The sequence below is a fragment of the Equus asinus genome, chromosome 20 (assembly GCF_041296235.1).
Source record: "Equus asinus isolate D_3611 breed Donkey chromosome 20, EquAss-T2T_v2, whole genome shotgun sequence".
NCBI classification, from domain to species: Eukaryota; Metazoa; Chordata; class Mammalia; order Perissodactyla; family Equidae; genus Equus; species Equus asinus.
Genome location: NC_091809.1, coordinates 97,023,220 through 97,039,096, shown reverse-complemented (window position 1 = coordinate 97,039,096; position 15,877 = coordinate 97,023,220). Strand labels below are relative to the sequence as shown.

The following is a 15,877-nucleotide window of genomic DNA, read 5'->3' as shown; positions in this document are numbered from 1 at the left end:
GGTATAGATCAAGATTCATTTTTTTCAGTTTGATATCCAGTTTTTCTGGCACTATTTGTTGAAAAAACTTTCCGTCTACATTGAATTTTCTTAGCACCTTGGCAAGTTTCCTTTGACATTGGTTTTAAGAGGCATCCTAACTTCAGAAACATTAAGCTGTGGGGAAAAAAAAATGTGCATCTTAGAATTGAGGAAATTGGTACTGCTTTTGGATTTCTACAGCACCTGGCACAATATATGTGGGTCATACACAGGGAGCGATATAGGGAGCTTTAGAATCAGACAAACCTGGATTCAGAGACAAGTCTGCATGGCCTTTGAACAATTTATCTAACATCTTCTTCCTCACTTTCCTTATATATACAGTAAGGATTCAATGATGTGATGAGAAACTAAACTATGTAAAATGCCTATAAAATATTTTTCCCTTCATGGTTTCATTTTTTTCGATAAATATTTATTATCTTCGTTTGACTCAGTGGTTTGAGGTATGGATGAAGTTTCTCTGTCTAAATTCTTTGCTAGTTTTTTAAAAAGGCTTTCAAGTTGATTTCAGGTCTCTTTGGCTTTAGCAAGATATACTGTCTAGTATTAATCTTATTTTTCTCCAAAAGGCTCTTCTTTTGTGACTTCTTGAGACGGTGGTTTGGACATAATTATGTGGAAATTTCATCACGTCAGGGAGAAATTTGGTAACGATGCTGTCTGATCTCCAGAAGTCAGGAATCCTTCATCTTCAGTCAGGCTGGAGCGCAGCTCCTTCACTTTAAGACGCACATGACCCGCCTGAGGAGCCCGTTCACCTCCAGACTCCAATTCGGGGAGTGTGGAGTGGAGCCTAATAGTCTGCATTTCTAGCAAGCTCCAAGGAGATGCCAACGCTTTTGGTGTGAAGACCACACTTTCCGTAGCTAGAGACTAGAGGCTCCAGTTCCCTAGGAGAATTTTCTTAAAAACTCTGAAGTTCGTGAATAAATAATGTTTCGCTTTTCTCAGTGTGATTGATTGAAGGGAGAGAGGGAACTGTTCATTGAATTTTTCCCATGCTCATGCAAGTATGCATCTGGGAGGAAGTGTAGGTAGACTGAGCACAAACATTTTCTCTTCTAAGAACTCTGGATTTGGACTCAGATGTTGTAGTTTCACGTCCCAACTTCTCCACTTAGAATCCATTATAACCTTTGGCAAGTCACTAAACCTCTCCAGACCTCTCACACGGTAGTTGTAAAGATGAAATGAGATAATATAAATGCATTTGGCTCAGCTCCTGACCTGTCCATAGCATTTACTAAGTATTACCTAAATATGATTTCCTTAGCAATTCTTGCCAGATTAACTCATTGAATAAAAATAAAGAGCACTGGCTAGAGTGTCCACACCTGGGTTCAAGTCCTCACTCTACTCACTAAGTAGCTGTGTGATCACTAGACACTGAGGAGCCCCGTCTCTTAAATATCAAATAAGGAGATTGGGTTGGATGTTATCTGAGTCCTCACAGCCCTAAGCGTCCTCACACCTAATGGTCCGTGTGATTCTTGGGCACCTCTTTTCTGTAAGGCAGAGGTAGGCAAGCATTAAAAGAAACTGTCTCTTGAGTCAGAATTAGCTGAATTGATAGAGCAAACCAGGAGTCAGGCGAAGAAAGAAAAAGAGAGAGAGAAAAAAGGAAGGATCCTAAAGCTGTGCTGGTCCATGTCCTTGGTTCTTCCAGCTCAGGACAGCTTTCAAAGTGAGGCTGAGCTCAGGAGAAGCAGCCTCTGGGGACGCCTCGTCTGTGTGAATAATGTTTTCATCCCCTTAGTCACCGCTCTCCTTTAGGCCTTAGGAGTGGGGAAGGGAGGGGTAAAGTCTGCTCAGTCAATCACTGACCCTTTGTTCTGAATTCAGTCCTTTCTCTTTCCAGGCATGTGAGCCACTTCAAAAATAGACTCAGAAGTCTCAAACACAAAATTAGAAACTTTAAGAGAAAGAACTCAAAATGATACTTGATAATAGTAAAGGGTGAGAAAAATAAGACAGCCACATTTCAAGTTCAGTATATTTTGCAGAATTTCACAGAAACCTGTACAGGAAAACTTTAGATGCTAAGTAACAGAGATTAAAGATATACCAACAAATCATTATACTACTGTGACCAAGTAATAATAGCATTGTTTTTTTTACTGTCAACTATGTCAAAGGGTTAAAAGCTTAATATAGATCACCACATTTGGATGTAAAAACAACCTTCTGAAGTAGGTACTATTATCTATAACATATAGCTGGGAACACTGGACCTTGGAGAAGTTAAGCCATTTACCCAAGAGCACAATAATTCGAACTGGGGCGGTCTGATTTCTGACCCCACTTTCCTAACCATTCTACCACATTGCCGTACAGCTCTGTGGAGCTGACTGAGATTTACCTGGTTTTAAAGTCTGCAGTCCAGATTGCATGCTACTGAATTCCTTAGAGAATATGAAATAGAGTCCAAACGACCTGAGCAGCTCACTGCGGAGCCAGCTTATGAAGAGGGCAAAGAAGTATTATCTTTACTCTAGTAACGATAGCCTCATGAGGACGTACATGACAAAGCTCATTTAAACTTCAAAATACAGGAATGTAGGGATTGTTTTGGATGAAGAAACTGAGGCTCAAAAATGCTAAGTAATTTATCCACATGAAAGATTCATAGCATTTTGGGTTTCAAGTAACAGGAAATTTCCCTCAAACAGTCTTAAACTGTAAGCAACTATACTTTCCCACTTACTAAGTCTAGAGGTAAGGTAGCCTTTCGGGTCAGTGTGCCTGGATTCCTGCCTACCTCTGGGTACTTCCCTTGGCTCTTTCCTCCAGAGTGGATTGGCTTGAGGCTGAAGTGCTTCCAGGCATCTCATTTAAACATCACAATGTCCAAAGGAAGAGGGGCCATCTCTCTCTGTGTCTCTATTTTAGGAATAAGGAAGTCTTCTTCATTGGCTCCCTCAGCAGCCTTCCCCTTGTGTTTCATTGCCAGGATTCAGCTGCTCCTATACTAAGGGGAATGGAGTTACCACGCTTGGGCTGGAAGCAGACGGGGAGTGAAGAGCGCATCACCATGACTACTGCACCAACACACCACGCTGCAATCTCCAGACAATGTCAGTTTTGGTCCTGAAGACTTGCTCTGGTTCCTGACCAGACACTCTTGTTTAGTATTCTTGGCCAGGACTCCTTGGACTGAGAGAGGGCGATACCAGGCCAACAAGGCATTACATCTAAAGAATGAGCTCAGCTATAATCCAGGTATGGGGTTTTAAAAGGGAAACTTTTGAGGGCCCCCATCGGTGAGGCCACAGCCACCAGGCAGTGAACAGGGACCAAGTCCCTAGGAGGAGGGCACTGGCAAGAGTAAGGCAGTTTATCAATTTAAGTTGAAATTCACAGAGAAGTAAACATCATGACTCAGGCAGCATCGATACTAATCACTGGTTCCCTATCATCTTCTGAGAACCTGAGAGCAGCCTAAGGGCATGATAACACATTGAACTCCTGGGCTGGGAATATAAATGTTACCAAACTTCATCAGATATTTGGATTGAAAATTATTTCATAATCCTATAATCTTATAAAGTTTGAGAACCAGAATAGGGCAGACTCAGATGCAAGAGCCATCAGTGGAAAGACAGGGGAGGACAAAGACAGAGAGAACCAACAAGATCTCCCTACTAGGAAGTGGAAGACAAATGACCTTCCTTTTATATTATGTAAGGCCCTAGAATTTTGGATAATCAAGGAAAATAGGAAGCCTAAGAGGGAGATAAGGAATCTTCTATTGCTCTAGTGGATGGGGGCACTAGTAATTTATCGAAAAAAGGAATGAGCTGTCACAGTATTTATGTCCTGATTTTGCAGAGTGGAATATACTGGTTGTGCGTATAATGGAGTACCATGCAGCTGATAAAAATGATACAAATATGCGTTTATACATTTACTTCATGGAAAGATGTCCACGACATATTGTTGAGGGAAAAAAGCAAGTTATAAAATGTCATGTATACTATGATCTCATATATGTAAAATAGTTCACAAAGATCAATAACAAGTATGCCCTCTTCATTTGCTATAAAATAAAGTTATACTTCTTCTATTGTTCAAATGATAATAGCTTCAATTCTGTTCTTCTCATTTTAGCAGCAAATTGTTTTCTTTCTTGGGTCTCCTGCCCCAAGATTCCTCAATGACGTTCCTCAATGTCACTTTTCACAGAACCAACTTTTACTTTTGCTGATTTTTTTCCTACTGTGTTTCATTCTGTATTTTGTTTATCTCTGCTTTGGTCTTTATTATTTTCTTCTTTCTAGCTTTGGGTTCAGCTTGCTTGAAGGTGCAAAGGTAGATTATTCCTTAAATGACAAGACTCTCACATGTGTAGGGGAGGAAGACATTTCCTCTACCCGCTCTGGGTTCCTCTGGCCAGAGAATGAATTAAATTCACATGAGACAGAATAACAGGAGAAAATTAAACAAAGCTTTATAACATGTATACATGGGAGAGGCTCAGGCAACCTGAGCAACTCGCCAAAATGGCAGAAGCCACCACCTTAAATATCATCTTCAGCTAAAGACAAAAGAGGATATTGGGGGTGGGGGGAGTCAATCATGGGAGATTACCACACAAGTACAGTAAACAGGAGTCAGGTTATTATGTAGACTTGAGTCCCTGCCTTCCACATTGATAAGAGTTTCTAGACATAAGATCATCCCCCTTCCTCCTGTACAGAGAGGGAGACACCTTTACAGATGGAGATTTCCTTAACAATGTAAGTGTCTCTTAACAAAGGGTAAGTAAACTCTGCTTTTCAGAGTTTCTTTCCTGTCTGCAGTTTTTAAAAGTAACCAGCCCCAAATTATCCCCATGCCAAAGAGACATATCTTGGGGTGGCCAATTCCAGTCCCCCATACATGGGTCTTCTGAATTAATGCTGCTTGTCACTGTAAGAAAGCTTGAGGATCAAATGCATCACTGCTTTCCAAAGTAGATCTCGACTTCCAACTTAGATCTTGATGGACAGGCTTTTCTATTGTTTACACACTCACCGCGTGCTAGGATCACAAGCCTCCTCTCATACATACTGAAACAGAGACTGGTGTCTGCTGGCCCACAGACCCTAAAATTTCCTCACTTGAGTTGCAGGGCAGAAGCCAGTCCACCACCTTCTCTGTTTTTGATGGTTACAGGCATTTTTTTGTCTTAGGGACCAGTTGCTTGCCACTCCAAATTGTTTAAGACCACTGCTTCAATAACTGTGAATATCAAAGAAGGATCTGGAACTTGTCTCTTGGAGATACCAGTGCTCCTTATATAAATTTTCTTCCCCCTCCGGGGTAAATTTCAGATTCTGCACATCACACATTCACATAAAAATATGACTGGAAGGATTTTCACCAAGATGCTAGCAACGGTCATAGAATCATTTGAGTGGTTTCTACTTTTTTTTTTTTTTTTACTTTTATATATTGCTGAATTTTTGGAATGATGAGTGTATATATTTTTATAATCAGAAGAGTAATAAACAGCTACCACTTATTAATCAGCCAGCCCTGGTAGTCTAGTGGTTAAGATTTGGTGCTTTCACCGCTGTGGCCTGGGTTTGTTTCCCATTCAGGGAACCACACCACCCACCCATCAGTTGTGATCTGTGGTGGCTGTGTGTTGCTGTGATGCTGAAAGCTATGCCACCAGTACTTCCCGGACCAACAGAGTCACCCATGGTGGACAGGTTCAGCAGAGCTTCCAGGCTAAGATAGACTAGGAAGAGGGACGTGGCCACTCACTTCTGAAAAAATTGGCCATGCAAACCTTGTGAATAGCAGTGGAGCATTGTCTGATATAGTGCTGGAAGATGAGAGGACGGTGCAAAAAGACTGGACCGGGTCCTGTTCTGTTGTACATAGGGTCTCCAGGAGTCAGAATCAACTGGACAGCACTAATAACAAACTTATTAATCACCTAACGATATGCAAACTCTTTACATCTAATCCTTCACAAGACCTCTATGAGGTGGGTACTATTACAGTCCTCTTTTTTTTCTTCTTCTTCTGAGGAACATTTGCCCTGAGCTAACACCCATTGCCAATCTTCCTCTTTTTGTATGTGAGCTGCTGCGACAGCATGGCCAGTGACAGGCGAGTGGTACAGGTCCACGCCCAGGAACTGAACGTGGGCTGCCAAAGTGGAGTGTGTAAAACTTAACCACTAGGCCTTCAGGGCTGGCCCACAATCCTCATTTTACCAATGGAGAAACAGAGAGAGAGGGGTTAAGTAACTCGCCTGGGTCACACAGCTGGAAGTGGCAGAGTCGGGATACAAACCTAGGCAGTCTGTTCTTATCTTCCATGCATACTGTATAAAGAATTTTTATTGCAGTGGGAGAAGTAAAGTAGTAAGAACCTACGGGGGCCGGCCTGTGGCACAGCAGTTAGGTTCCAACGTTCTGGTTCAGTGGCCTGGGGTTCACTGGTTTGGATCTGGGGTGTGCCACTGGGCCGGCCCCACAAGTGGCAGTTTTATTGAGATGCACCAGCCAGACAGACAGATTTTAGAAATTATTTTTCAAGTTAAGAAAACATGTATGATTATATAGTGAATCAAGTTTTAAAGTAAATGTAGATGACTGGGAAGGTGAGGTGAAAAAGGTTAGGTTCTGGGGCGGCCTGGTAGTGCAGCAGTTAAGTGCGCATGTTCAGCTTCTCGGCAGCCTGGTGTTCGCCCGTTCAGATCCCGGGTGCGGACATGGCACCGCTTGGCACGCCATGCTGTGGTAGGCGTCCCACATATAAAGCAGAGGAAGCTGGGCACAGATGTGAGCTCAGGGCCAGTCTTCCTCAGCAAAAAGAGGAGGACTAGCAGCAGTTAGCTCAGGGCTAATCTTCCTAAAACAAAAGGTTAGGTTCCTGGATACGGTGAAGATAACAAGGAGATTAAGAGACTTCCAGATTCCTCACTTGATTAATCACTTTTATACTGATGCCATCAACTAGGATAGGAAACAGAGGAGTGGTAGATTGTGGAAAAAATAGTGAACTTGATGTTAGGCATTTTGTTATGAGGCATGTGAAGGATGTCTGGGTGGGGCTGGCTGGCAGAGTGTTGGAGATCACGGTCTGGGATTTGCAGTGTTTCAACTGGAAGTGCAGGTATGGGAATAGTTGCACATAAACTTCAAGCTGTGGGACTGTCAACAAGTTACTCAGACTCTCTGGGTCTTCCAGCCCTTAAGTATAAAGTGAGGCCAATAATAGTTCCCTCAGGAGAATTTAATCAGCTACCGTATGCAGAGTGCCTGGTGTAGGGGCCAGCACGGTGCAGTGACTGAAAAAGTGACACCCAGAGGTGGATCACTGACAGATGGTGACAGGTCTAGGTGGCTAGGGGGCTTACAGTATCGTCAGGCAGAGTGAGCACCTCTGAACCAGAGCAAGTTGACTTCTGTGCCATTACATTAATATAACTCGGACTAGATAGCATATATCCAAGTTTTCTACATAAATAACTTCTCTGGAAGTAGATCAAGACCTAGCAGGGAATTAGTGACAGAGAGGAAGTGACATAAGTATATTAGGACTTTAAAGGAATATATTCTTTTTATTTATTTATTTATTTATTTGAGGAAGATTAGCCCTGAGCTAACTGCTGCCAATCCTCCTCTTTTTGCTGAGGAAGACTGGCCCTGAGCTAACATCCGTGCCCATCTTCCTCTACTTTATATGCAGGATGCCTACCACACCATGGCGTGCCAAGTGGTGCCATGTCCGCACCCGGAATCCGAACCGGCGAACCCCGGGCCACCAAGAAGCAGAACGTGCGAACCTAACCTCTGTGCCACCAGGCTGGCCCCTAAAGGAATATATTCTTGAGAAGTTATTACTCAAAGAAGAGGCTATGATAATATAATAATTTAGTTATATTGCAGAATTTGTTTCTGTAGGAATTTTAAATTACTTTCATTAATATTTTTCTACCACAATTGGCATTGCTAGCCTGTAAAACACAGTATGTTAGAGTACAATGAGCAGAAGGCTTGGAGTCAGTCGGCCTGAGATTGAGTTCTGGATCCCTCCTTTACTGGCTCCCAATCCCATGCCCTATGTGTAAATAATGGCAGTGTTCACATCCACCCAGGAAGTCAAACTTGGAGTCGTCATCTGCCTCTCCCTTTCTCCCAGCCCCCCAAATCCAACTGAATACCTGCTTCTGACAAGTGTGATTCCTAGTATCTCTTACTTCTGCCTGTTTGTCCTCATCCTCATTGTGTCAGCCTTGGTTGACACTGTCATCATCTCATGCCTGACTATTCCAACAGCCCCCAGCTTCCTCCAGGGTACCTTCCACATTGGCTCCAGAGTTATCTTCTTAAAACATTACTCGGCTGATTTTGTAAGCAGTAGAAACACACAAAAGATGTGAGAATCCAAACTCTTTAGAATGCCATAGGAGCCCTTTACAATCTGGTTGCTACTTTGACTCCCAGGCTCAGCCTCAGGACGTCTCCTCATGTACGTGATGCTCTCTCCAGTCAATGGAAATTTCACCCTTCTCTCATGCCTCGCTTTCTGTACTCCCATATCTTTGTATATGACCTTTTTTTTTCTGCCTGGAAACCTCTTCCCCCTGTCCTCTACATGGCAAATTTATTTACACTCTTTGAGATTCAACTCATTACCCTTAGGAAATATTTCCCAACTCTCCCTATCACAGCTGGGGGCTTTCTTCTCTGTGTTATAATCAGATATTTACAACGAACCGTGAGATTCATTTTTTTTTCCCTTGGCGAGGAACATTGGCCCTGAGCTAACATCTGTTGCCAATCTTCCTCTTTGTACATGGGGTCCTGCCACAGCACGGCTTGTTGAGCAGTGTATAGGTCTGCACCAGGGATCCAGGCCTGCAAACCCCAGGCCACTGAAGCGCTCGAACTTAACCACTACACCACCCGGCTGGTCCCAAGATTCTTGAACTTATCTCCCCTTGTATGCCTGGGACTTGGCCAAGGGGGAGGTACATAATAGAAGGCATTTAATTTTAAAGTGCTTTCTGAAAAAAAGTAATCTTAGGCGAATCTCTGCTTTTCTGAGCTTTGGTTTCCTCGTCTGTAAAGTTAGAATAATAATACCTACCCAGTAGAGCTGTTAATAAATCAAACCCGATAATTTGCATAAAAGCACTTTGTAAGCCATACGTTTTTGTAACATTTAACTTCTGATTCTAAAGTGACCTGTCTCCAAGTATCCATTCTTCACGCGTCGGTCTAACACCTGCAAAATAATAGACTCTTAATAATTCTTGTTGAATTACATCCAATTCAAACACATTCCGCATTAGCCTGGCTGGTCACTGTTATGAACACAAAGGATCAGGAGCATATGAAGCAACAAAATGTCAAATTAGTCCTTTTATTTGTTTGGTCCCCGCGCGGTTCTCTTCTCTCCGCTTGATGGCAGTCTCACTCACGTGCAGTAACAAGAAGCTGCACCAGGGGGCTCCCCTGCGTTTTCCAAACGAAGTCTGCAAAAAATCCTTCACCAACCTGAGTTCTCAGGTATTCACTTGCTCTTGGAGAAGGCAATAAGAGAAGCACAAAACAAGTCACAAGTCTGGAAATAACACCTTTTGTTTCTATCAAACCGCTGTCTGAGACTTTCTCAGTTTTTCTTAGCCTGTTTAAAAGTGAACAGGGGAATTCTTAGTCCCCTTTTACTGAAGGGATTTAGAAACTCTAAGACAATCTATCATTCAGCTGAGGACTCCAATGTATTATTTATTATCAAGAGGTTTGATCCTAGGTTGAGCTAAATAGAAGACAAACCTGATAATATAAACCTTTAATTACCACGTTCCCAAGAAGATCTAGCAAATGGGGGGCCCGGGACACACATAAATAAATAAAAGTACATTTGATGCTTTCCTTTCTGAAAAAACCTACAAGTTATAATGCAAATAACCCTAGATGAGGAGTCAAGGACTGTCCTAATGCTCGTGAACTTCTAACTTCTGCTACCTGTGTGACCACTCACTTTTAGCTCTCAACTTTTCATCCTTAACTGAGGTTTTTGGGTGATGCTCTTTTTAAAAATCAGCTTTAATGAGATATTATTGGTATATACAATTCACCATTTTTAAGTGTAATTTGATGTGTTCCAAAAATGTATTATAGTCCTGTAACCACCACCATCATCGTGATATAGAACATTTCATTTCCATCACCATACGAGATGCCTCCTGCCCCTTTGTAAACAATCTCCTTTCCTATCCTTGGCCCTTGGAAAACCCAGACCTGATATTTATCACCACAAAATTTGAAAATTTTGCCTTTTCAAAATTTTCGTGTCTGGCTTGTTTTATTTAGCATAATGTTTTTGAAATTCATCAACATTGTGCATATCAGTAGTTTTTTAATTTTTTGCTGAATCGTATGCCATTGCATGAGTATATCACAATTTTTATCTCTTTGTCAGTTGTTGAACATTTGGGTCATTCCTAGGATTTTTTTTAACTTTTATTAATAAGTCTACTATGAAGGTTTATATACAAGTCTTTGAGTAAACATATGTTTTCATTTCTCTTGGATAAATACCTAGAAGTGGGATTGCTGGGATAGAAAGTAAGTGCATGTTTAATTTCATAAGGAACTACAAACTGTTTTCTAAAGTGGCTGTACTAGTTCCCATCCCCACAGGCAACATGGGGAGCTCCAGTTGTTCCATATGCCTTTTAACGCTTGGTGTTGTCAGTCGTTTTCATTTTAGCGATTCTAGTAGGTGTGAAGAAGTATCTAATAGTGGCTTGAATTTGCATTTCCCTAATCAATAATGATGCTGAGCATCTTTCCTTGTATTTATTTGCCTTCTTTATGTCTTTTTTTGGTCAAAGAAGATATCGTTAAATCTTTTACTCTTTTTTTTTTTTTTAAATTGAGTTGTTTTGTCTTCTTATCACCGAGTACTTTGTATATTCTGGATAATTGTCTTTATCAGATATATTTTTCCAAATATTTTCTCCCAGCCTGTGGCTTGCCTTTATACTTTCATAATACTGTCATTTGAAGAGAAAACCACTGGTATATATGTAAACACTCAAATCTTCAGATCTCAGTTTCTTCACATTTAAAATGAGGTCTTTGGATAAATGTTCTTTTCTTTTCATAATGGCTTGATTGAGATATATTTCACATACCACAAAATTCACCCTTTTAAAGTATACAATTCAGTGGGTTTTTGTATATTCACAGAGTGTGCAACTATCACCACTATGTGATTTCAGAATATTTTTATCACCCCAAAAAGAAACCCCATGCCCATTAGCAGTCATAGCTAATGAGGCTATACCCATTACTCCCCCTTTTCCAGCACTTGGCCACCATTAATCTGCCTCAATGGATTTACCCCTCTGGACATTTCATATAAAAAGAACCATACAATACTTGGTATTTTGTGTCTAGCTTCTTTCACTTAGCATAATGTTTTCAAGGTTCATCTGTGCTGTGGTATATATCAGTACTTCATTCCTTTTTATTGCTGAATAATATTTTATTGTAAGAATATACCACATGATGTTTATCCATTCATCACTTGATGGTTATTTGGGTTATTTCCACTTTTTAGTTTTTATGAATACATTTGTGTGCAAATTTTTGTGTGGACATATTTTCAGTTCTTTTAGATACGTATCTAGGAGTGGAATTGCTGGGTTATATGGCAACTCTATATTCAACATTTTGAGGAAATACAGAGTTGTTTTCCAAAATGGCTGCACCATTTTACATTTCTACTAGCAAGTTATCAAAGTCCATTTCTCCACATCCTCACTAACCCTTTTTCTTTTGCATCACATGTTTCTTTCTTTAAATGATTTTCTGCATTATTTGTTGCAGTCTCTTTTTTTTTCCACTAACTCTTATTGATCCTTTTTTTTTTTTTTTGAGAAAGATTAACCCTGAGCTAACATCTGCTGCCAATCCTCCTCTTTCTGTTGAGGAAGACTGGCCCTGAGCTAACATCCATGCCCATCTTCTTCTACTTTATATGTGGGACGCCTGCCACAGCATGGCTTGCCAAGCGGTGCCGTGTCCACACCCGGGATCCAAGCCGGTGAACCCTGGGCCGCCGAAGTGAAATGTGCAAACTTAAGGACTGTGCCACTGGGCTGGCTCCCAGGATCTTGTATCTTTTTAATAGCCAACCTAACGGGTATAAAGCGGTATCTCATTGTGGTTTTCATTTGCATTTCCCTAATGACTAATGACATTAAGTGTATTTTCATGTGCTTACTGACCATTTGTATATCTTCCTTGGAGAAATGTCACTAAAAACCCTTTGGCGTTTTAAAATTGGGTTGTTTGTCTTTTTGTTCTTGAGTTACAAGAGTTCTTTATGTATTCTGGATATAACTCTCTTCTCTAATAGATGATGTTTAAATATTTTCTCCCATTCTTTGGGTTTTCTTTTCGCTTTCTTGATGGTGTCCTATGACACAAAAGGTTTTAGTTTTGATGAAGCCCAATTTATCTTTTTTTCCTTTGGTTGCTTCTGCTTTTGGTGTCGTAATTAAGAAACCATCGCCTAATATATGGTCACAAAGATTTACACCTATGTTGTCTTCTAAGAGCTTTGTGGTTTTAGTTGTTACATTTAGGTCTTTGATCCATTTGAGTTAAATTTGGTATATAATGTGAGTAGAAATCCAATTTCATTCTTTTGTATGTGGATATCCAGTTGTCCCAACGTCATTTGTTGAAAATGCCACTCTTTCTCCATTGAATCGTCTTGGCACTCTTCTCAAAGCTCAACTGTCCATAAACAGTGTGATAATAGAATAAAGACAGACATATAGACCAATGGAATAACATAGAGAGCTCAGAAATAAACTCTTGTATATGTCAGCAGATGATTTTGGACAGGGATGCCAAGACCATTCAATGGGTAAAGGACAGTCTTTTCAACAAACGGTGCTGGCAAAACTGAATACCCACATGCAAAATAATGAACAGACTTTTATCTAACATCATATACAAAAATTAACTCAAAATAGATCAAAGACTTAAATGTAAGACCTAAAACTACAACACCCTTAGAAGAAAACATAGGACAGAAGCTGCACAACATTGTGTTTGGCGACAATTTCCTGGATATGACACCAAAGGCGCAGGCAACAAAATGAAAAATAGACAAATCGGACTTAATGAAAAAATTTTTAATTTTGTGGAACAAAAGACACTATCAACAGAGTAAAAACGCAACCCACAGAAAGGAATAAAATATTTGCAAATCATATGTATGATAAGGGATTAATATCCAGAATATATAGAGAACTCCTAAAACTCAGCAAACGTGATTAAAAATTGGGCAAAGGACTTAGGCAAGTCTCCAAAGAAGATATGCAAATGGCCAATAGGCACATGAAAATATGCTCAATATCACTCATCATTAGGGAAATGCAAATCAAAACTACAATGAGATACCACCTCACATCCGTTAGGATGGCGACTAACTAAAAATTAGGAAATAACAAGTGTCAGTGGGAATGTGGACAAATTGGAACCGTTGTGTGTTATTGGTGGGAATGGAAGATGGTATAGCCACTATGGAAAAGAGTATGACAGCTCCTCAAAAATTAAAAACACAATTACCATATGATCCAGCATTCCACTTCTGGGTATGTATCCAAAAGAATTGGGGACAGGGACTCAAACAGGTATTTGTACACCCATGTTCATGGCAGTGTTATTCACAATAGCTAAAACACAGAAGTAACCCAAGTGTCCATCAATGGATGAACAGAATAGCCAAATGTGGCACAAACATATAATGAAATATTATTCAGCCTTAAAAAGGAAGGAAATTCTGACATATGCTACAACATGGTTAAACCTTGAAGACATTATGTTGAGTGAAATGAGTCAGTCACAGAAAGACAAATACTGTATGATTCTACTTATATGAGGTATCTCAAAATCATAGAGGCGGGAAGTAGAATTCTGGTTGCCAGGGGCTAGGGAGGGGAAATGAGGGTTATTGTTTAATGAGTATAATGTTTCAGTTTTGTAAGACTAAAAGTTATGGATATGAATGGTGGTGATGGTTGCACAAAATTATGACCATATTTAATACCCCTGGACTGTGCACTTAAAAATCATTAAGATGATAAATTTTGTTATGACATTTTACCTCAATAAAATTTTTTTTAAATCAACTGGCCATAAATGTAATAGTTTATTTCTAGACTCTCAACTCTATTCTATTGATCTTTATACCTAGTCTTAGGCAGTACTGCACTGCCTTGATTACTGTAGCCTTTCAGTAAGTTTTGAAATCATGAAGTGTGAGTTCTCCGACTTTGTTCTTCTTCAGAGCTGCTTTGAATAAGAAGGCAACTTTAAGTTTCTTTCAACTGCATGTTCTAGGATATAAGCATTTGAGGAGCACTTATAATACACCCAAAACTCACATGTATATCTCATTTAATTCTTACAGAAACTCTGTAACGTGGTATTATGATTTTATTAATTAAACAATCATATTTTTAACATCTATTATATGTCAGGCATTGTGGATACAAGATCCTGGGACTTCAAGATAGGCAACACGATCGCGGTTCTCATGCATGAGGGAGCGGAGGCTCAGAAGCGTTCGGTAACTCTCCCAAATTAGAATGCTGGTCTTGTGACTCCAAGTCCTATAATGTTTCCACTACAACGAGGCTGATAGGTTGGCTTCCTGTGTATAGTTCTCAAACTTCTACACTTTCTCTCTGAGCTGGGCTAGGTCAGTGGTCACCTAAGTGGCATGAAGACGATGATGAACACTGGATCTTACAGCCTTCTCAATGAGATGGGAGATCGTTCAATCATTTGTTGATTTAAAGACTATTTATTCAGGGCCTACTGTGTGCCAAGAATTAGTGATATAAGCAAGACTACACAATGTCACTGCCTTCAAGATGTTTACTTTCTAGCACAGGAGACATATAATGAGGAATTTCACAAATAATAAAATAATTACAGCAAATAACAGATTTCTGAAAAGAAAAGGAAAATGTGCCATAATTGAGACTATCAGAGACAACTACTGTCAATAAGAGTTTTATAGAAAGCCCCCTTGGAGAGTTGAAGTTTTGTCAAGTCATGAAGAACAAGGGAGAAATAGCCCTGTCAAGAGCATTGCAAGCAGAGAAAGTACAACAGCAAAGCCCCTGAGGCAGGAAAGAGCTGGATGTACCCCAGGAACTGACAGAAAGCCAATGTGTCTAGAGTGTACTGTGCACAGAGGACAGTGATCCTGGAGAGGGAAGCAGGGCGTTGTAGGTTACTGGAGAACTGATTTATCCAAAGTACAATTGGAAGCCATTAAAGGATTTTAATAAAGACATTTAATTTTTTTTTTTGAGGAATATTAGCCCTGAGCTAACATCTGCTGCCAATCCTCCTCTTTTTGCTGAGGAAGACTGGCCCTGAGCTAACATCCATGCACATCTTCCTCTACTTTATATGTGGGATGCCTTTCACAGCATGGCTTGCCAAGTGGTGCCATGTCCACACCTGGGATCTGAACCAGCGAACCTCGGACTGCCAAAGCAGAATGTGCGCACTTAACTGCCGTACCACCAGGCTGGCCCCATTAAAGGATTTTAAAACAAAGAATGTCGTGATCTAATTTACATTTTTAAAAGCTCACTCTGGCTAATGTGTGTAGAGTGGATTGGGTGTATAGAATAAACAAGATTAGAATCAGAAAGTCCCGATAGGAGGCTATTACAGCTGTCAAAATGAAAGAAGGATGTCTTAGATTAGGATGATACTAGTGGAGGTAAATGGAGAGACATGAAAAGATTCTAGATGTATTTTGGAAGTGAAATTAACAG

At 40.3% G+C, this 15,877-nt stretch overlaps 1 long non-coding RNA gene across 1 annotated transcript in view; it reads left to right on the top strand.

Annotated features, from left to right (window-relative positions):
• The window catches only part of LOC106833081 (uncharacterized), a 60,895-nt gene extending 56,782 nt beyond the window's left edge, over nucleotides 1-4,113 (top strand). Inside the window, exon 3 of the long non-coding RNA XR_011495896.1 lies at nucleotides 2,996-4,113. This is a non-coding gene — a long non-coding RNA (uncharacterized lncRNA). The remainder of the gene's footprint in view (nucleotides 1-2,995) is intronic.
• The last annotated feature ends 11,764 nt before the right edge of the window (nucleotides 4,114-15,877 follow it).